This window comes from Macaca fascicularis, chromosome 1, assembly GCF_037993035.2.
Source record: "Macaca fascicularis isolate 582-1 chromosome 1, T2T-MFA8v1.1".
Lineage (NCBI taxonomy): Eukaryota > Metazoa > Chordata > Mammalia > Primates > Cercopithecidae > Macaca > Macaca fascicularis.
The window spans coordinates 70,625,001-70,645,797 of record NC_088375.1 but is presented as its reverse complement, the minus strand read 5'-3'; the positions used below and the strand labels follow the sequence as shown (position 1 = coordinate 70,645,797).

The 20,797-nt window shown below is 42.4% G+C and overlaps 1 long non-coding RNA gene across 1 annotated transcript in view; it reads left to right on the top strand.

Moving 5' to 3' along the window:
- LOC102129996 (spermatogenesis-associated protein 45) overlaps positions 1-20,797 on the top strand; it is a 33,401-nt gene that overhangs the window by 7,049 nt on the left and 5,555 nt on the right. The window contains exon 2 of the long non-coding RNA XR_006699661.2: positions 17,852-18,166. This is a non-coding gene — a long non-coding RNA (spermatogenesis-associated protein 45). The remainder of the gene's footprint in view (positions 1-17,851; positions 18,167-20,797) is intronic.

The following is a 20,797-nucleotide window of genomic DNA, read 5'->3' as shown; positions in this document are numbered from 1 at the left end:
ATGGTGTGTATGTGCCACATTTTCTTAATCCAGTCTGTCACTGATGGACATTTGGGTTGATTCCAAGTCTTTGCTGTTGTGAATAGTGCCGCAATAAACATACATGTGCATGTGTCTTTATAGCAGCATGATTTATAATCCTTTGGGTATATACCCAGTAATGGGATGGCTGGGTCATATGGTACTTCTAGTTCTAGATCCTTGAGGAATCGCCATACTGTTTTCCATAATGGTTGAACTAGTTTACAATCCCACCAACAGTGTAAAAGTGTTCCTATTTCTCCACATCCTCTCCAGCACCTGTTGTTTCCTGACTTTTTAATGATTGCCATTCTAACTGGTGTGAGATGGTATCTCATTGTGGTTTTGATTTGCATTTCTCTGATGGCCAGTGATGACGAGCATTTTTTCATGTGTCTGTTGGCTGTATGAATGTCTTCTTTTGAGAAATGTCTGTTCATATCCCTTCCCCACTTTTTGATGGGGTTGTTTGTTTTTTTCTTGTAAATTTGTTTCAGTTCTTTGTAAGTTCGGGATATTAGCCCTTTGTCAGATGAGTAGATTGCAAAAATTTTCTCCCATTCTGTAGGTTGCCTGTTCACTCTGATGGTAGTTTCTTTTGCTTTGCAGAAGCTCTTTAGTTTAATTAGATCCCATTTGTCAATTTTGGCTTTTGTTGCCATTGCTTTTGGTGTTTTAGACATGAAGTCCTTACCCATGCCTATGTCCTGAATGGTATTACCTAGGTTTTCTTCTAGGGTTTTTATGGTATTAGGTCTAACATTTAAGTCTCTAATCCATCTTGAATTAATTTTCATATAAAGAGTAAGGAAAGGATCCAGTTTCAGCTTTCTACTTATGGCTAGCCAGTTTTCCCAGCACCATTTATTAAATAGGGAATCCTTTCCCCATTTCTTGTTTTTCTCAGGTTTGTCAAAGATCAGGTGGCTGTAGATGTGTGGTATTATTTCTGAGGACTCTGTTCTGTTCCATTGGTCTATATCTCTGTTTTGGTACCAGTACCATGCTGTTTTGGTTACTGCAGCCTTGTAGTATAGTTTGAAGTCAGGTAGCGTGATGCCTCCAGCTTTGTTCTTTTGACTTAGGATTGTCTTGGCAATGCGGGCTCTTTTCTGGTTCCGTACGAACTTTAAAGCAGTTTTTTCCAATTCTGTGAAGAAAGTCATTGGTAGCTTGATGGGCATGGCATTGAATCTATAAATTACCTTGGTAAGTATGGCCATTTTCACAATATTGATTCTTCCTATCCATGAGCATGGTATGTTCTTCCATTTGTTTGTGTCCTCTTTCATTTCACTGAGCAGTGGTTTGTAGTTCTCCTTGAAGAGGTCCTTTACATCCCTTGTAAGTTGGATTCCTAGGTATTTTATTCTCTTTGAAGCTATTGTGAATGGGAGTTCATTCATGATTTGGCTCTCTGTTTGTCTGTTACTGGTGTATAAGAATGCTTGTGATTTTTGCATATTAATTTTGTATCGTGAGACTTTGCTGAAGTTGCTTATCAGCTTAAGGAGATTTTGGGCTAAGATGATGGGGTTTTCTAAATATACAATCATGTCATCTTCAAACAGGGACAATTTGACTTCTTTTCCTAACTGAATACCCTTTATTTCTTTTTCTTGCCTGATTGCCCTAGCCAGAACTTCCAACACTATGTTGAATAGGAGTGGTGAGAGAGGGCATCCCTGTCTTGTGCCAGTTTTCAAAGGGAATGCTTCCAGTTTTTGCCCATTCAGTATGATATTGGCTGTGGGTTTGTCATAAATAGCTCTTATTATTTTGAGAAACGTTCCATCAATACCGAATTTATTGAGAGTGTTTTTTTTTTTTTTTTTTTTTGAGACGGAGTCTTGCTCTGTTGCCCAGGCTGGAGTGCAGTGGCGCGATCTCGGCTCACTGCAAGCTCCGCCTCCCGGGTTCATGCCATTCTCCTGCCTCAGCCTCCTGAGTAGCTGGGACTACAGGCGCCCGCCACCGCGCCCGGCTAATTTTTTGTATTTTTAGTAGAGACGGGGTTTCACCGTGGTCTCGATCTCCTGACCTTGTGATCCGCCCGCCTCGGCCTCCCGAAGTGCTGGGATTACAGGCGTGAGCCACCGCGCCCGGCCTATTGAGAGTTTTTAGCATGAAGGACTGTTGAATTTTGTCAAAGGCCTTTTCTGCATCTATTGAGATAATCATGTGGTTTTTGTCTTTGGTTCTGTTTATATGCTGGATTACGTTTATTGATTTGCATATGTTGAACCAGCCTTGCATCCCAGGGATGAAGCCCACTTGATCATGGTGGATAAGCTTTTTGATGTGCTCCTGGATTCAGTTTGCCAGTATTTTATTGAGGATTTTTGCATCGATGTTCATCAGGGATATTGGTCTAAAATTCTCTTTTTTTGTTGTGTCTCTGCCAGGCTTTGGTATCAGGATGATGTTGGCCTCATAAAATGAGTTAGGGAGGATTCCCTCTTTTTCTATTGATTGGAATAGTTTCAGAAGGAATGGTACCAACTCCTCTTTGTACCTCTGGTAGAATTCGGCTGTGAATCCGTCTGGTCCTGGACTTTTTTTGGTTGGTAGGCTATTAATTATTGCCTCAATTTCAGAGTCCGCTATTGGTCTATTCAGGGTTTTAACTTCTTCCTGGTTTAGTCTTGGGAGAGTGTAAGTGTCCAGGAAATTATCCATTTCTTCTAGGTTTTCTAGTTTATTTGCATAGAGGTGTTTATAGTATTTTCTGATGGTAGTTGGTATTTCTGTGGGATTGGTGGTGATATCCCCTTTATCATTTTTTATTGCATCTATTTGATTCTTCTCTCTTTTCTTCTTTATTAGTCTTGCTAGTGGTCTATCAATTTTGTTGATCTTTTCAAAAAACCAGCTCCTGGATTCATTGATTTTTTGGAGGATTTTTTGTGTCTGTATCTCCTTCAGTTCTGCTCTGATCTTAGTTATTTCTTGCCTTCTGCTAGCTTTCGAGTGTGTTTGCTCTTGCTTCTCTAGTTCTTTTTTTTTTTTTTTTTTTTTTTTTTTTTTTTTTTTCTGGAGACGGAGTCTCGCTCTGTCGCCCAGGCTGGAGTGCAGTGGCCGGATCTCAGCTCACTGCAAGCTCCGCCTCCCAGGTCTACGCCATTCTCCTGCCTCAGCCTCCCGAGTAGCTGGGACTACAGGCGCCCGCCACCTCGCCCGGCTAGTTTTTTTGTATTTTTTAGTAGAGACGGGGTTTCACTGTGTTAGCCAGGATGGTCTCGATCTCCTGACCTCGTGATCCGCCCGTCTCGGCCTCCCAAAGTGCTGGGATTACAGGCTTGAGCCACCGCGCCCAGCCTCTAGTTCTTTTAATTGTGATGTTAGGGTGTCAATTTTAGATCTTTCCTACTTTCTCTTGTGGGCATTTAGTGCTATCAATTTCCCTCTACATACTGTTTTAAATGTGTCCCAGAGATTCTGGTATGTTGTATCTTTGTTCTCATTGGTTTCAAAGAATATCTTTATTTCTGCCTTCATTTCGTTATGTACCCAGTAGTCATTCAGGAGCAAGTTGTTCAGTTTCCATGTAGTTGAGAGGTTTTGATTGAGTTTCTTAGTCCTGAGTTCTAGTTTGATTGCACTGTGGTCTGAGAGACAGTTTGTTATAATTTCTGTTCTTTTACATTTGCTGAGGAGTGCTTTACTTCCAGCTATCTGGTCAATTTTGGAATAAGTGCGATGTAGTGCTGAGAAGAATGTATATTCTGTTGATTTGGGGTGGAGAGTTCTGTAGATGTCTATTAGGTCCGCTTGGTGCAGAGTTGAGTTCAATTCCTGGATATCCTTGTTAACTTTCTGTCTCGTTGCTCTGTCTAATGTTGACAGTGGGGTGTTGAAGTCTTCCATTATTATTGTATGGGAGTCTAAGTCTCTTTGTAAGTCTCTAAGGACTTGCTTTATGAATCTGGGTGCTCCTGTATTGGGTGCATATATATTTAGGATAGTTAGCGCTTCCTGTTGAATTGATCCCTTTACCATTATGTAATGGCCTTCTTTGTCTCTTTTGATCTTTGATGGTTTAAAGTCTGTTTTTTCAGAGACTAGGATTGCAATCCCTGCTTTTTTTTATTCTCCATTTGCTTGGTAGATCTTCCTCCATCCCTTTATTTTGAGCCTATGTGTGTCTGTGCATGTGAGATGGGTCTCCTGAACACAGCAAACTGATGGGTCTTGACTCTTTATCCAATTTGTCAGTCTGTGTCTTTTAATTGGACCATTTAGTCCATTTACATTTAAGGTTAATATTGTTATGTGTGAACTTGATCCTGTCATTGTGGTATTAGCTGGTTATTTTGCTCATTAGTTGATGCAGTTTCTTCCTAGCATCGATGGTCTTTACATTTTGGCATGTTTTTGCAATGGCTGGTACCGGTTGTTCCTTTCCATGTTTAGTGCTTCCTTCAGGGACTCTTGTAGGGCAGGCCTGGTGGTGACAAAATCTCTAAGCATTTGCTTGTCTGTAAAGGATTTTATTTCTCCTTCAGTTATGAAACTTGGTTTGGCTGGATATGAAATTCTGGGTTGAAAATTCTTTTCTTTAAGAATGTTGAATATTGGCCCCCACTCTCTTCTGGCTTGTAGAGTTCCTGCCGAGAGATCTGCTGTTAGTCTGATGGGCTTCCCTTTGTGGGTAACCCAACCTTTCTCTACAGAGGAGTCTTAAGGGGTCTGTATGCTTAGAGTTGAGAGATCAAATAGCTCCTGAAAACTGTAATTAGAGGAAATTCCATATGGAGACAGGCCACAAGGAGAACTCAAGCCCTTGTAAACCAAAAATGAAATATTCTAAGCCCCCAATTTACTAAACAGATTCAACCTCCCACTTCCACCTCCCAAATAGCTGGGATTACAGGTGCATGCAACCATGCCCAGCAAATTTTTGTGTTTTTTGTATAGATGGGGTTTCACCATGTTGGCCAGGCTGGTCTTGAACTCCTGACCTCGAGTGATCTGTCTGCCTCACCCTCCCGAAGTGCTGGAATTAGTGAGCCACTGCAACAGACCTCTAACACTTATTTCTGAGGTTTTTTCCTTCCCTGCTTCTCGGAAGCTTGTTGCCTTAAGGTACCTTCACCCTGGCTGGGCCCTGTTGTTCTTTTATCGGGTTTTTTTGTTTGTTTCTTTAGCCTATGTGTGCTCTTCCACCTGGGTTATACAAATGCAAAGTACATCCTAGTTCCATGCTAGGCCTTATTATTAGCAAGAACTTTCCTGAATCTCTCAAGATGTAGTGAAAGCAGTTATACATTAACTATGTGAACTATACTGTATTTCCTAAAAGTAAATAAATGTGTTGACTGGGAGCCATGGCTCAGGCCTGTAATCCTAGCACTTTGGAAGACTGAGCAGGAGGATGGCTTGAGCTCAGGAGTTCGAGACAAGCCTGGGTAATATAGTGAGACCCTGTCTTTACAAAAAATACAAAAATTCACGGGGCCTGGTGACACAAACCTATTCTTCCAGCTACTTGGGAGGCTGAGGTGGGAGGATGGCTTGAACCCTGTAGATGGAAGTTGCAATGAGCCAAGATCATGCCACTGCACTCTAGCCTGGGCAACAGAGCAAGACCTTGCCACCAAAATAAATAAATAAATAAATGTGTTTTAAAAAATGCACTGCCCACCTTTGAAGGCAGCAATGGCTCTATAAATGATCTGTAATTTCTTGAGTCAGCTTGTTTCTTGAGCTGTTCTGCCATGTAGTGAGTTAGTCAGTTAGTTTTGCCCTGCCCCTTTCCTCCACATTGGAAACATTCTAGAGTGACCTGAAGATTAAAAACAAACAAACAAAAACAAACACTGGAGACCTCCTCTTCTTACAAAAGAAACATATGAATAAAATAACTTTCCATGTAGCCTGGGCGACATGGCAAAATCCCGTCTCTATGAGAAATTTAAAAATTAGCCAGTTGTGGTGGTCCACGCTTATAGTCCCAGCTACTCAGGAGGCAGAGGTGAGAGGATCACCTGAGTTCAGGAGGTTGAGGTTGCAGTAAGCCTCAATCACACCACAGAACTCTAGCCTGTCCGATGGAGTGAGATCCTGTCTTGAAAAACAAAACAGGCCAGGGAGGCCAAGATAGGCAGATTGCCTGAAGTCAGGAGTTCCAGTCTGGCTAACTTGGTGAAACCCCATTTCTACTAAAAATAGAAAATTAGCCGGATGTGGTGGCGCATGCCTGTAATCTCAGCTACTCAGGAGGCTGAGACAGGAGAATCACTTGAACCCGGGAGGTGGAGCTTACAGTAAGCCAAGATCGTGCCACTGCATTTCAGCCTGGGTGCCAAGAGTGAAACTCCATCTCGAAAACCAAAATAAAACAAAAATAAACAATGACAACAAATTCCCCATGTAAAATATAAAGTTTTAATAAAACCAATAAAGTAGCTACCACTTACTGAGTACTTACAATGAATCCTTAGATTAGAACTCTTCTTCATGGGGGCAAGGACCCGTTTGTCCCCAGTATCCACAACAGCACCAAGCAGAGTATGTGCTGAAAACATATCAGTGTGTGTATTAAATTCATGCCAGGCACAATGCAAAAAGCTTTACACGCATTCCTAATTTAATCTCAACTCCCTCCTCATCACTTACCACACATATAAACACACAGCTTGGTGAAAGCAATATCTTTAGCCCCATTTTACAGATGATGAAACCAATATTATGAGGGTCGAATGGCTGGGCCTGGTGATGCACACCTGTAATCCCAGCATTTTGGAAGGCCAAGGCAGAGAAATCGCTTGATCCCAGGAGTTCAAGAGCAGCCTGGCCGACATAATGAAACTGTGATTGCACCACTGCATTCCAGCCTAGGTGACACAGCAAGACCCTGTCTCCAAATTAAATAGAAAAAAAAAAGAGGATTAAGTAATTTATATTTATCCAAGGTCACCTGGCTGGTAAGTAAATGATCTCTCTGACTCCAGAATCTCTCTTAACCAGGCTTCTATGACTAGAACAAAGTTGGAATGTCACTGATCAGAATATTCCATCACCAAGGCAGCATCCCAGTGGGCTAATCCACACCAGTGGACTTGAAACACGCTTTGGGTTGCTGTATGTTAGTATGTTAAAGGTAATTTATAATAATATACCTGTAGAAATAGTAATGTATTTTCTCATACAGTCAATTCTCATTATTATATATTTATATATAACATAAATATATAATATATAAATATATAATATATAAATATATATTATATATTTGCATATAATTATATCACATGTATATATAAATATATAATGTATATATAATATATAAATATATGTAATATATAAGTATATAATGTATTTATATATAAATATACAATGTATCATATATACATTATATATAATATAATGTATTTATATATAAATATATACAATGTATTTATATATAAGTATATATAATGTATTTACATATAAATATACATAACATTTATATTATATATATATCATATATTCTATAAAGTTGCCACAAACATTAAATTAGCAAATAGTGAACCATTGCTCCTAGAAAGAATACAGCTGGCCCCCCACTCACAATGGTTTGACATACAATTGTTTGACTTTACGATGGCACAAAAGCAATATGGATTCAATAGAAACCATACTTTTGATCATTTTCCCAGGCTAGTGCTACTAGTGCTATTTGGGTAACAAATACATTTTAGGGAGTAACCACATTTGCAAATATGTAATCAATGAATAATGAGGGTCTACAGTATATACATGTTTAATATTTTCAAAACGTGGGCTGGGCACAATTACGCTTGTAATCCCAGCACTTTGGGAGGCTGAGGCAGGAGGATCACTTGACCCCAGGAGTTCAAGACCAGCCTGGGCAACATGGTGAAACCACATCTCTACAAAAAATACAAAAATTAGCCAGGCATGGTGGTGTGTGTCTGTAGTTCCAGCTACTTGGAAGGCTGAGGTGAGGGGATCCCCTGAGCCCAGGAGGTTGAGGCTGCAGTGAGCTGTGATCAAGTCACTCACTGCACTCCAGCCTGGGTGACAGAGTGACACCTTGTCTCAAAAAATGAAAAAAGAAAAAAAAAGAAAAAACAGTTTCAAAGCCCCTTTCAGTCTAATGCTCTCCCAACTGAGCTATTTTGGGCAGCTCTTCAAAGCCCCTTTTGTCACGGGCGTCCGTGTGAAGAGACCGCCAAACAGGCTTTGTGTGAGCAGCAAGGCTGTTTATTTCACCTGGGTGCAGGCGGGCTGAGTCTGAAAAAGGAGTTAGCAAAGGGTGGTGGGATTTTCATTAGTTCCTATAGGTTTAGGATAGGTGGACAAAGTACATTCTTAAGGGTGGGGAGGATATTACAAAGTATCTTTTTAAGGGCTGGGGGGGGGAATATATCCTATCAGGGTGGGGCAGGAACAAATCACAATGGTGGAATGTCATCAGTTAAGGCTATTTTCACTTCTTTTGTGGATCTTCAGTTGCTTCAGGCCATGTGGATGTATACGTGCAGGTCACAGAGGATATGATGGCTTAGCTTGGGCTCAGAGGCCTGACATTCCTGTCTTCTTATGTCAATAAGAAAAACAAAACAAAATAGTGGTGAAGTGTTGAGGCAACAAAATTTTTTGGGGGTGGTATGGCAAGATAATGAGCGATGTTTCTCAGGGCTGTTTCGACTGGGATTAGGGGCAGCGTGGGAACCTAGAGTGAGAGAGATTAAGCTGAAGAAAGATTTTGGGGTAAGGGGTGATATTGTGGGCTTGCTAAAAGGAGTATTTGTTGTATAGAATGATTGGTGATGGCCTGGATGTGGTTTTATATGAATTAAGAAACTAAATGGAAGGAAGACACAAGATTCAAATAAGAGAAGGAGAAAAATAGATATTGAAGGACTAAGAATTGGGAGGACCCAGGACATCCAATTAGGGAGCACCCAAGGGGGTTCAGCATAATTATTTGCTTGGTTGGTGAGTTTTTGGGCTCTATACTTGAGTTTTTTTATGTTGTCACATACCAGGCTAGATTAATTTAGGTAAAAACAACACTCTCTATTAAAAAATATACAGATTCCTCTTTTTTTAGCAGTGAGTAAGTCCAGGCCTCGGAGATTTTGGAGGAAAGAGAAATGCAAAGCCAGCAATTGTTTGTTAAAGAAGGATTAGAAACAGCTAGGAGAGAGTGAGATTGATAGTATGGTGGAGAAAGCTGGGGAGAGGTAGAGGGTGGCATAAGAATGGCAGCCAGAATAAGAGTGAGTATAAAAGTAAAGAATAGGACTTCATCAGGGCGAAAGTATGGAGCGTACCTTGCCACTGAAGATCTTCTATCCACTTCAAGAGAGACTTAAGGGTGGCGATTTGAGGTAAAACCAGGAGCCCTAAATACCGAGAGCCTGAGAAACTGCTTGGGTGATTTGACTAATAAAGGCCATCCGTTGTCAGCCTGTATAGAGGTGGGAAGGCCAAACCAAGGAATTATGTCTGACAGAAGGGAAGAAATGACCAAGGTGGCCTTCTCAGACCCTGTGGGAAAGGCCTCTACCATCCAGTGACAGTGCCTACCCAGACCAAGAGGTATTTTAGTTTCCTGACTCGGAGCATGTGAGTAAAGTCAATTTGCCAGTCCTGAGAGGGGGCAAATCCCCGAGCTTGATGTGTAGGGAAGGGAGGGGGCCTGAACAATCCCTGAGGGGTGGTAGAATAGTAGATGGAACACTGAGAAATGATTTTCTTGAGGATAGAATTTCAAGATGGAAAGAAAATGAGAGATTCTAAGAGACAGGCTAGTGGGCGTGTAACCTACATGGAAGAGGTTATGAAATGATGACAGAATAGAATGGGCCTATGAGGCTTGAAGGAGATATTTTCCTTGGTCCAAGAACCATTTGTCTTGTGTGGGAAGAGATTGATAGGTGGAAGTTTCAGTGGGGGAGTAGGTGGGAGTGACTGATGAGGAGAAAAACTGACCCTGAGGGACAGAAGTTGGAATGCTAGCTGCTTCTTTAGCTACCTTATCAGCATAAGCATTGCCCTGAGCAATGGAATCTGATGCCTTTTGATGGCCCTTGCAGTGAATGACTCTGGCTTCCTTTGGAAGTAAGGCAGCCTTGAGAAGAGTTTTTATTAAAGAGGCATTAATGATGGAGGACCCTTGCATAGTGAGGAAACCTCTTTCAGCCTATATCACAGCATAGTGGTGCAGGATATGGAAGGCATATTTAGAGTCAGTATAAATATTGATGTGTAGTCCCTTTGCAAGAGTGAGGGCCCGAGTTAAGGCAATGAGTTTGGCTTGCTGAGAGGTAGTGGGCGGGGGGCAGAGAAGTAGCCTCAGTGATAGATGTGGAAGATACTATAGCATAGCCTGCTTTTGCTGGTGAGTGGCAATTAGGCCTGGTGGAACTGCCATCAATAAACCAAGTGTGATCAGGGTGAGGAACAGGAAAGAAGGAAATACGGGGAAATGGAGTGAATGTCAGGTGGATCAGAGAGATACAGTCATGTGGGTCAGGTGTGGTATCAGGAATAATGTGGGAGGCCGGATTGAAGTCCGGGCCAGGAACAATGGTAATTGTGGGAGACTCAACAAAGAGTGAGTAAAGCTGAAGGAGCTGGGGGGCAGAAAGTATATGCATCAAATGTGAGGAGGAAAATAGATTTTGAAAGTTATGGGAACTGTAGAGAGTAAGTGGAGCATAGCTTGTGATTTTGAGGGCCTCTAAAAGTAGTAAAGCAGCAGCAGCCACTGCATGCAGACATGAGGGCTAGGCTGAAACAGTAAGGTCAAGTTGTTTGGACAGAAAGGCCACAGGGTGTGGTCCCCGCTTTTGTGTAAGAAGTCCAACCACATAGCCCTGCACTTCAGCTGTGTGTAATGAAAAAGTTGGGATGAGTTAGGGAGAGCTAATGTGGGAGCAGGTTTTAGGGCTGTTTTTTAAGGAATAGAAAGGGGAGTGGGGAAAGGATTTAGGATTTATGGGGTCAGCTAGGTTTATCTAGAACAGAATAATGGGTTGTGGAGGGAGGTATTGAGGATAGGAGAGTATATGGGTTTGGCACTATGGGGTAGATAGGCAAGACAATTTGGTTGATAAGGTGCAGATCCTGAACTAACCTGTAAGACTTGTCTGGTTTTTGGACCAGACCTTTCAAAGTCATGAGTTAAACATATTACTTTCTCCATTTAAGAGATTGTAAAATTGGATAAATTAGCAGTTGAAATTGGCCTGTTCGTATATCACACACAGGACCAGTTTCACAGGCATGAGACCCGAACAGGCACATAGGGCCCTTTGCTCAGAAGGGTCTCACAATTGGCTTAAAGTTTTACTGTCATTACCTTGAACGTCTCCATTGTTTGTTAATAAAGGGTCCAGCATTTTTATTTTCACTGGACCCTACAAATTATGTAGCCAATTCTAGTCACACAGCAAGTAAACAAGATTAGAAACTGGGGAGAAAAGAAAATACTAAATTATTTACTTATCGAATTGAACAAAACTTTTTTCAAAGTGCCTATTTAATATGATAAAGTTACCACTTACTGAGGGTTGGTTGTATTAAGCTCTTGATATTTTTTAGCTCATTTAGTCCTTATGACACTGTAAGTTTGATATTATTTTCTTTTTTTTTTTTGAGACAGAGTGTTGCTTTTGTTGCCCAGGCTGGAGTGCAATGGCGTGTTCTTGGCTCACCACAACCTCTTCCTCCAGGGTTCAAGCGATTCTCCTGCCTCAGCCTCTGGAGTAGCTGGGATTACAAGCATGTGCCACTGCACTGGCTAATTTTGTGATTTTTTTTTTTTTTCAGTAGAGACGGGGTTTTTTTTTTTTGTTTTTTTTTTTTTGAAACGGAGTCTTGCTCTGCCACCCAGGCTGGAGTGCAGTGGTATGATCTTGACCCACTGCAAGCTCCGCCTCCTGGGTTCACGCCATTCTCCTGCCTCAGCCTCTGGAGTACCTGGGACTACAGGTGCCCACCACCATGCCTGGCTAATTTTTTTTTTTTGGTATCTTTAGTAGAGATGGGGTTTCACCGTGTTAGCCAGGATGGTCTCGATCTCCTGACCTAGTGGTATGCCCGCCTCGGCCTCCCAAAGTGCTGGGATTACAGGCGTAAGCCACTGTGCCCAGCCGAGGTGGGATTTTACCATGTTGCCAGTCTGGCTTCGAACTCCCGACTTCAGGTGATCACCTGCCTAGACCTCCCAAAGTGTTGGGATTACAGGCACAAGCCACCGTGCCTGGCCTGGATATTATTTTCATTTAACACATAAGGAAACTGAGGCCCAGAGAAGGTAAGTAACTTAAACAAGATCATACAGTTAGGAGGCAGCACAGGTAAAATATTAATCAAATCTTTTTTACTTAAAAAATATGCTTGTACCACTAGACTCTATTACTGTGTCTATTTTGTTTTATTTAGCTCCAGTTGTCAGGCAGCTTGTAATTAAGAGTTTGAATTTTGCAATCTTCATGGTGAACTTTTAACTAAGGCATCGATGTTTTATTTGCAGTTCACCTATAAAATGGGCTTTTATTTTATTTTTATTTTTTTGAGACCAAGTCTCACTCTTGTTCCCCAGGCTGGAGTGCAATGGCGTGATCTCGGCTCACTGCAACCTCTTGCCTCCTGGGTTCAAGCGATTCTCCTGCTTCAGCCTCCTGAGTAGCTGGGATTACAGGTGCCTGCCACCACACCTGGCTAATTTTTGTATTTTTAATGGAGACCAGATTTCACCATGTTGGCCAGGCTGGTCTCAAACCCCTGATCTCGGCCTCCCAAAGGGCTGGGATTACAGGCATGAGCCACCGTGCCCAGCCTAAAATGGACTTTTAACAAAATATAAATTAACTCAAGCCGGGGGTGATGGCTTACGCCTGTAATCCCAGCACTTTGGGAGGCCAAGGCAGGCAGATCACTTGAGGTCAGGAGTTCAAAACCAGCCTGGCCAACCAACATGGTGAAACCCCCTCTCTACTAAAAATACAAAAAAAATTTAGCTGGGCATGGTGGTGCACACCTGTAGCCCCAGCTACTCAGGAGGCTGAAGCACGAGAATCACTTGAACCCAGGAGGGAGAGGTTGCAGTGAGCCAAGATCGCGCCATTGTACTCCAGCCTGGGTGACAGAGTGAGACTCCATTTCAAAACTAACAAACAAAAACAAGCAATTGACCGACTGACCTTTTTATATTTTATTATTTTGTTTTATTTTTTTGAGACGGAGTGATGCCCAACCTGGGCGACAGAGCAAGACTCCTTCTCAAAAGAAAAAAAAAATGGTACCTCTCTTCTTTGCTTATTTAGGAATGAAAAATTGATGGCTCTGGTAGCTTTCCTAAAACAATGTGTGTTTGTGTGATTTCTGTCACTTCAATGTGTTTCAAAGCATTATTATAAAAATAAACTGAAAACAACCTAAAGTCTAGCAATAAAAAGAATAATTAATGTCAGGCACAGTGGCTCATACCTGTAATCCCAGCACTTTGAAAAGCTGAGGTGGGTAGATCGCTTGAGCTTAGGAGTTTCAGCCCAGCCTGGGCAATGTGGTGAAACCCTGTCTCTACCAAAAATACAAAAAAATTAGCTGGGCATGGTGCTGTGCACCTGTGGTAGTCCCAGCCACTCAGGAGGCTGAAGATGGAGGATCACTTGAGCCCAGGAGGCAGAGGTTGCAGTCAGCCAAGATCATGCCACTGGATTCCAGCCTGGGTGACAGAATGAGGCCCCCATCTCAAAAGGAAAAAAAAGAAAAAAGAAAGATGATGTCTCCCACTCCAAAAGAATTTAAAAGGACTTACAAACATTAGCTGGGTGTGGTGGCGCATGCCTGTAATCCCAGCTACTGGGGAGGCTGAGGCAGGAGAATCACATGAACCAGGGAGTCGGGGGTTGCAGTAAGCCAATATCGCTCCACTGGACTCCATCCTGGAAACAGAGCGAGACTCTGTCTCAAAAAAATAAAAAAATAAAAAATAAATAAAAGAATTTGAAAGGCGAGTGCGGGGCTGGCACCGTGGCTCATGCCTGTAATCCCAGCACTTTGGGAGGTCAAGGCGGGCGGATCACGAGCTCAGGAGATCGAGACCATCCTGGCTAACATGGTAAAACCCCCTGTCTACTCAAAATACAAAAAATTAGCCGGGCGTGGTGGCTGGCACCTGTAGTCCCAGCTACTGGGGAGGCTGAGGCAGGAGAATGGCGTGAACCCGGGAGGCGGAGCTTGCGGTAAGCTAAGATTGCACCACTGCACTCCAGCCTGGGTGACAGAGGGAGACTCTGTCTCAAACAAAACAAAACAAAACAAAAACAGGCGAGCGCGGTGGCTCACGCCTGTACCAGAAATAGCTGGGCATGGTGGCGCGCCTCTGTAATCCCAGCTACTTTGGGAGGCTGAGGCATGAGAATCGCTTGAACCTGCACTCCAGCGTTCGCGGCAGAGCAAGACTCTGTCTCAAAAAAACAACACAAAATAAAAACAAAAGAATTTAAAATTAAAATTAATTTTGTTTGTTTGTTTGTTGTTTGTACCCCCCTCCTGAATAGCTAGGATTACAGGCAGGTGCCACCACACGTAGTTAAGTTCTTGAATTTTTTGTAGAGATGAGGTCTTATTATGTTGCTTAGTCTGGTCTTGAACTCCTGAGCTCAAGCAGTCCTCCTTCCTCAGCTTTCCAAAGTGCTGGGATTACAGGTGTGAGCCACCATGCCTAGCCTAATATTTCCTAGAGTTTTATATGCATGGAATCATACACTATACATTCTGATTTGTCTGGCTTTTTTTTTTTTTTTTAACTCAGCCTAGTTATTTAGAGATTCAGCCATAATATTGTGTTTATCAACAATATATGAACACAACTCAAAATATATATATTGATGAATTAGCATCTCAGGTAAAAGGAATATATTATATACATACTATATATATATAAATATATTTTATAACTCAGTGTCCATTGTGTACATATACCACAATTTATTTGTTCTGCTGTTGATGGACATTTGGATTGTTAGAACTTTTTGGCTCATGAAAATAAAGCTCTGGGCTGGGCCTGGTGGCTCTGCTCACACCTGTAATCTCAGTACTCTGGGAGGCCAAGGCATGAGGATCCCTTGAGCCCAGGAATTCAAGACCAGCCTTAGGAACATAATGAGACCTCATCTCTATGAAAAATAAAAACAAAAATAGCCAGGTGTGGTGGCCTGCGCCTGTATCGCAGCACTTGGGAGGCTGAGGTGGGAAGATGACTTGAGGCTGGGAGGTTGAGGATACAGTAAGCCATGGTCACACCACTTCACTCTAGCCTGGGTGACAGAAAGAGACCCTGTCTCAAAAATAAATAAATAAAAATAAAGCTGTGTAAAAAAAAAAACAAAAGTTTTTTAGAAAGCTGTGATGAAATTAATGAGTTAGTTTTCATATGTACTGATACATTTCTTTATACGTGTGTGTGGAGAATTTCATTGCTCTAGGGTAAATACCTAAGAATGGATCAAATAATAGGAGTATATTTAACTTTTTCAGAAGCTGCATGATTATTTTCCAAAGACATTGCTCCATTTTACATTCTCACTAGCAGCATATGAGAATTCCAGGTCCTCCATATCTTTGTTAACACATGGTTTGGTCAATCTTTTTCATTTCAGCCATTCTAGTGGTATCTAATGATATCTCATTATAGTATTGATTTACACTTTCCTAGTGACTGGTGATAATAAATGTATTTTTTTTTTTTTTTTTTGGAGACAGAGTCTTGCTCAGCCGCCCAAGCTGGAGTGCAGTGGCATGATATTGACTCACTACAACCTCTGCCTCCCGGGTTCAAGCAATTCTCCTGCCTCCACCTCATGAGTAGCTGGGATTACAAGTGCATACCACCATGCCCGGCTAATTTTTTTGTATTTTTAATAGAGACAGGGTTTCACCATGTTGGCCAGGTTGGTCTCCAACTCCTGACCTCAGGTGACCCACCCACATCAGCCTCCCAAAGTGCTGGGATTACAGGTGTGAGCCACCACACCAGGCCCCATTTCTTTGTCTTCTGGCTTATATTTTTGCTTGTTGAGGAGTCAGCTGTTGGTTCAATTGCCCCTCCTTTTATTCTCTGGTTGCTTTTAAGATTTTCTTTTCTTTTTAAATTCACTGTAATCTCAGCGTGGGCTTTTTAAAAATCCTGACTCCTATTGTTTGAGCTTCTTGAGACTGTGAACTATATCATTTATCAGTTCTGAATATTTCTCTCTCTTTCCAAATTTTGCTCTGTCACCCAGGCTGTAGTGCAATGGCACAATCTCAGCTCACTGCAATCTTCACCTCCCAGGCTTAAGTGATCTTCCCACCTCGGCCTTCCAAGGTGTTGGGATTATAGGCGTGAGCTACTGTGCCTGGTCACTTTGTTTTTTTTGAGATGGAGTCTCACACTGTCACACCGGCTGGAGTGCAATGGCGTGATCTTGGCTCACTGCAACCTCTGCCTCCTGGGTTCAAGTGATTCTCATGCCTTAGCCTCCGGAGTAGCTGGGATTACAGGTGCCTGCCACCATGCCCGGCTAATTTTTAGTAGAGACGGGGTTTCACTATGTTGGCCAGGCTGGTCTTGAACTCCTGACCTCGTGATCTGTCCGCCTCAGCCTCCCAACGTGCTGAGATTACAGGCATGAGCCACAGTGCCTGGCCACCACTTTTTAAAATTAAAATCCCTTTGGATACTTATTGGGAAAGTAATACCCAAAATATTAATGGATGTCTCTGGAAAAAGAGTAATTTTAACTTTTCTACTTTATGTTTTTCTGTATTTTCTTAATTATCTACCATGAATATGTATCCCATTTTTTATAATCATGTATTTAAACATGTATTATTTATCTATTACATTATTAATATATGTAATAAACATGTATTATTTTTATAATCAGAAGAAATAATAAATGCTTCTAAAAGCAAAAAACAATGCATAGTATAATTTTCAAAAACAATAATATATCCTCTTACCATACCTTTTTAACCTTTCTTACCCTTGAAGAAAACCTAAAAAACAAAAAATAAAACCCTTAAGAAACAATAATAAAAGGTGAGGTGTGGCCGGGTGCAGTGGCTCATGCCTGTAATCCCAGCACTTTGGGAGGCCGAGGCAGGTGGATCACAAGTTGAGGAGTTCGAGACTAACCTGGCCAATATGGTGAAACCCCGTCTTTACTAAAAATACAAAAAAAAAAAATTAGCTGGGCGTGGTGGTGCATGCCTGTAATCCCAGCTACTTAGGAAGCTGAGGCAGAATTGCTTGAACCCAGGAGGCGGAGATTGCAGTGAGCTGAGATCAAGCCACTGCACTCCAGCCTAGGTGACAGAGTGAGACTCTGTCTCAAAAAAAAAAAAAAAAAAAAAAAAAAATTGTGAGGTGTGCTGACTGGGCATGTTGGCTCACACCTGTAATCCCAGCACTTTGGGAAACTGAGGTAGGCAGATCACCTGAGACCAGGAGTTCGAGACCAGCCTGGCCAACATGGTGAAACCCCATCTCTACTGAAAACAGAAAAATTAGCCGGGCATGGTTGTACAAGCCTGTAATTCCAGCTACTTAGGAGGCTGAGGCACAAGAATCACTTGAATCTGGAAGGTAGAAGTTGCAGTGAGCTGAGATCATGCCCTGCGTGCCAGCCTGGGAGACAGAGCAAGACCCTGTCTAAAAAAAAAAGTACATAAAAAAGTGAAGCGTGGGGTGGGAGGCTTGGTGGTGGTGGGTGGTGATGTTATTGTATAGAAGGAAAAAAGAGAAACTGGTCAACGTGATTGTGAATACTGGCTTCTGAGTCAAAAAGACAATCAAAAGTATTTTTTCTTTTGTTTGTAGGACAGCAAGAATCGCTTGACAATTGGTTTGTGAGCATAATGGCATCTATAAACAGAACCATTGAAATAATTAAAAAACATGGAGTAAGCAAACAACATCTCCTGGAGGAGATAAACAAAAAGCGTGAATCCAACTGCTTGGTGGAACGAAGCAATCAAGTCAGCTTACTGAGAGTTCAAAAGAGGCACTTCCCGAGTGCCTGTCAGTCCTTTACTCATACCACAACCAAAGAGCCTATTCCCGACAGTGGCAGGAGCTCCTGGGTCAAGCTGAGTCTCCTTGCTCACGCGGAGAGAAAGCACTTTCCACCAAAAAGTAAGAAGTTATGATAGGATTTTTTTTTTTTTTTTGAAACGGAGTTTTGCTCTTGTCACCCAGGCTGGAGTGCAATGGCACCATGTCGGCTCACTGCAAACTCCACCTCACGGGTTCAAGCGATTCTTCTGCCTCAGCCTCCCAGGTAGCTGGGAATACAGGCGCCTGCCACCACGCCTGGCTAATTGTTTTGTATTTTTTAGTAGAGACGGGGTTTCACCTTGTTGGCCAGGCTGGTCTCAAACTCCTGACCTCAGGTGATCCACCCACCACGGCCTCCAAAAGTGCTGGGATTACAGGCATGAGCCACCACACCTAGCCTATGATAGGACTGTGTTTTTTTTTTTTTTTTTTTTGAGACAGAGTTTTGCTCTTGCTGCCCAGGCTGGAGTGCAATGACACGATCTCATCTTACCGCAACCTCCATCTCCCGGGTTCAAGCGATTCTCCTGCCTCAGCCTCTCAAGTAGCTGGAGTTATAGGCATGCACCACCACATGTGACTGATTTTTTTATATTTTTAGTAGAGACGGGGTTTCTTCATGTTGGTCAGGCTGGTCTTGAACTCCAGACCTCAGGTAATCCGCCCGCCTCGGCCTCTCAAAGCGCTGGGATTACAGGCGTGAGCCACCACACCTGGCCTATGATACGATTCTTAACCGATTTATAGGAAGGATTTGTAGGTATTCCTAAGAATTAGGAATAATTTCTGGGATTGAAAGAGGTACCTGAGTATTGTCCTGGTATAGCATAAAGGCAATCTATTTGAAGGTAAAAGTGTCATTAAACAGGCTGGTGGATTGTAAGATGTATTATAGACCAGAGACTCTCATTTTTTTATGCATACAGAGTCCCAGGCCCCAGCTTCAAGCCATCTCATTCAGTAGGCTCTAGAGAGGTGCCTGGAAATCTGCATTCTCAGCAGACTAAGGTGATGCTGATGCTGATGGCCTGAGAACCACATTTTGATAAGAGTTGTTACAGTAATTACAATAGACCACAAAAACTTCAGAAACCTGCTATCTCATCAATTTTTCTGGCCTTTACACACATTTCATGTGCAAAATTGAGGTGCAGTGGAGATCCTTTTGATAATAAACATCATACAAAAAGCCCTAATAAAATGTGGAGGGGCTGGGCACAATGGCTCACGCCTCTAATCCCAGCACTTTGGGAGGCTGAGGCAGGCGAATCACCTGAGGTCAGGAGTTTGAGACCAGCCTGGCCAACATGGTGAAACCCCATCTCTACTAAAAATACAAAACTTAGCTGGGCATGGCAGCAGGCACCTTTACTCCCAGCTACTTGGGAGGCTGAGGCAGGAGAATTGCTTGAATACTGGAGGTGAAGATTGCAGTGAGCCGAGATCACTCCAGTGTACTCCAGCCCAGGCGACAAACTAAGACTCCTTATCAAAAAAAAAAAAAAAAAAACAAAACTGGAGGAAAGTTGTTGGGGGCAGGGGATGGCATGGTGGTGATGGTGGTGGTATTATTTTATAGAAGGAAGAAGGGGAGCTGATAAATACCTTCATTGTGAATACTTGTTTCTTAGTCTAGGCAGGTAGCTGAGATAGCATATTTTAATTTATTTGAAAAAAAGAGAAGGGGGTGTGTAACCATATCTAATACAACCAACAAGTTACTAATTTAGATCAGAAACAAAAGAATCACCACATTTGAGATTTCACTTATTTGATGTGGCTGTGACTTTACCCTTCCCCAGTGCTCTCAGGAAGTGGAGTAGAGTGTGATACAGTGTGGTGTAGAAAGCTGAAATTCTCCACTGTGTTTAGAGTTCATCTGTAAGAGTCATGTGTTCGTTTTATTCAAAAATAACTCTAGGGCTGGGCACGGTGGCTCATGCCGATAATCCTAGCATTTTGGGAGGCTGAGGTGGGCAGATCACCTGAGATGAAAGGAGGAAGTATTACATCTCACTTTAAATCAAAAGCTAGAAATGGTTAAGCTTAGTGAGGAAGGCATGGCAAAAGCCAAGATAGGCCAAAAGCCAGGACTCTTGTGCCAATCATTTATCCAAATTATCAATGCAAAGGAAAAACTCTTGAAGGAAATTAAAAATTTCCTTCAGTGAACACACAAATGATAAGAAAGCAAAACAGCCTTATTGCCGATAGGGAGAAAGTTTCAGTGATCTGGACAGATCAACCCAGCCACAACATTTCCTTAAGCCAAAGCCTAACCCAGAGCAAGGCCCTAACTCTCTTCAATTCTGTGAAAGCTGAGTCTCTCTGTCACCCAGGCTGAAGTACAATGACGTGACCTCAGCTCACTGCAACCTCTGCCCTCCGGGTTCAAGTGCTTCAGCCTTCCAAGGAGCTGGGATTGCCTGCCACCACGCCTGGCTATTTTGTTTGTTTGTTTGTTTAGTAGAGATAGGGTTTTGCCATGTTGGCCAGGCCAGTTTCAAACTCCTGGCTTCAAGTGGTCCACCCACCTCAGCCTCCCAAAGTGCTGGGATTATAGGCTTGAGCCACTGCGCCCTGCCAGGAGACCATTATTCTGAGTGAAGTGACTCAGGAATGGAAAACCAAATATTGTCTGTTCTGACTTATAAGTGGGACCTAAGCCATGAGGATGCAAAGGCATAAGAATGATATAATGGACTTTAG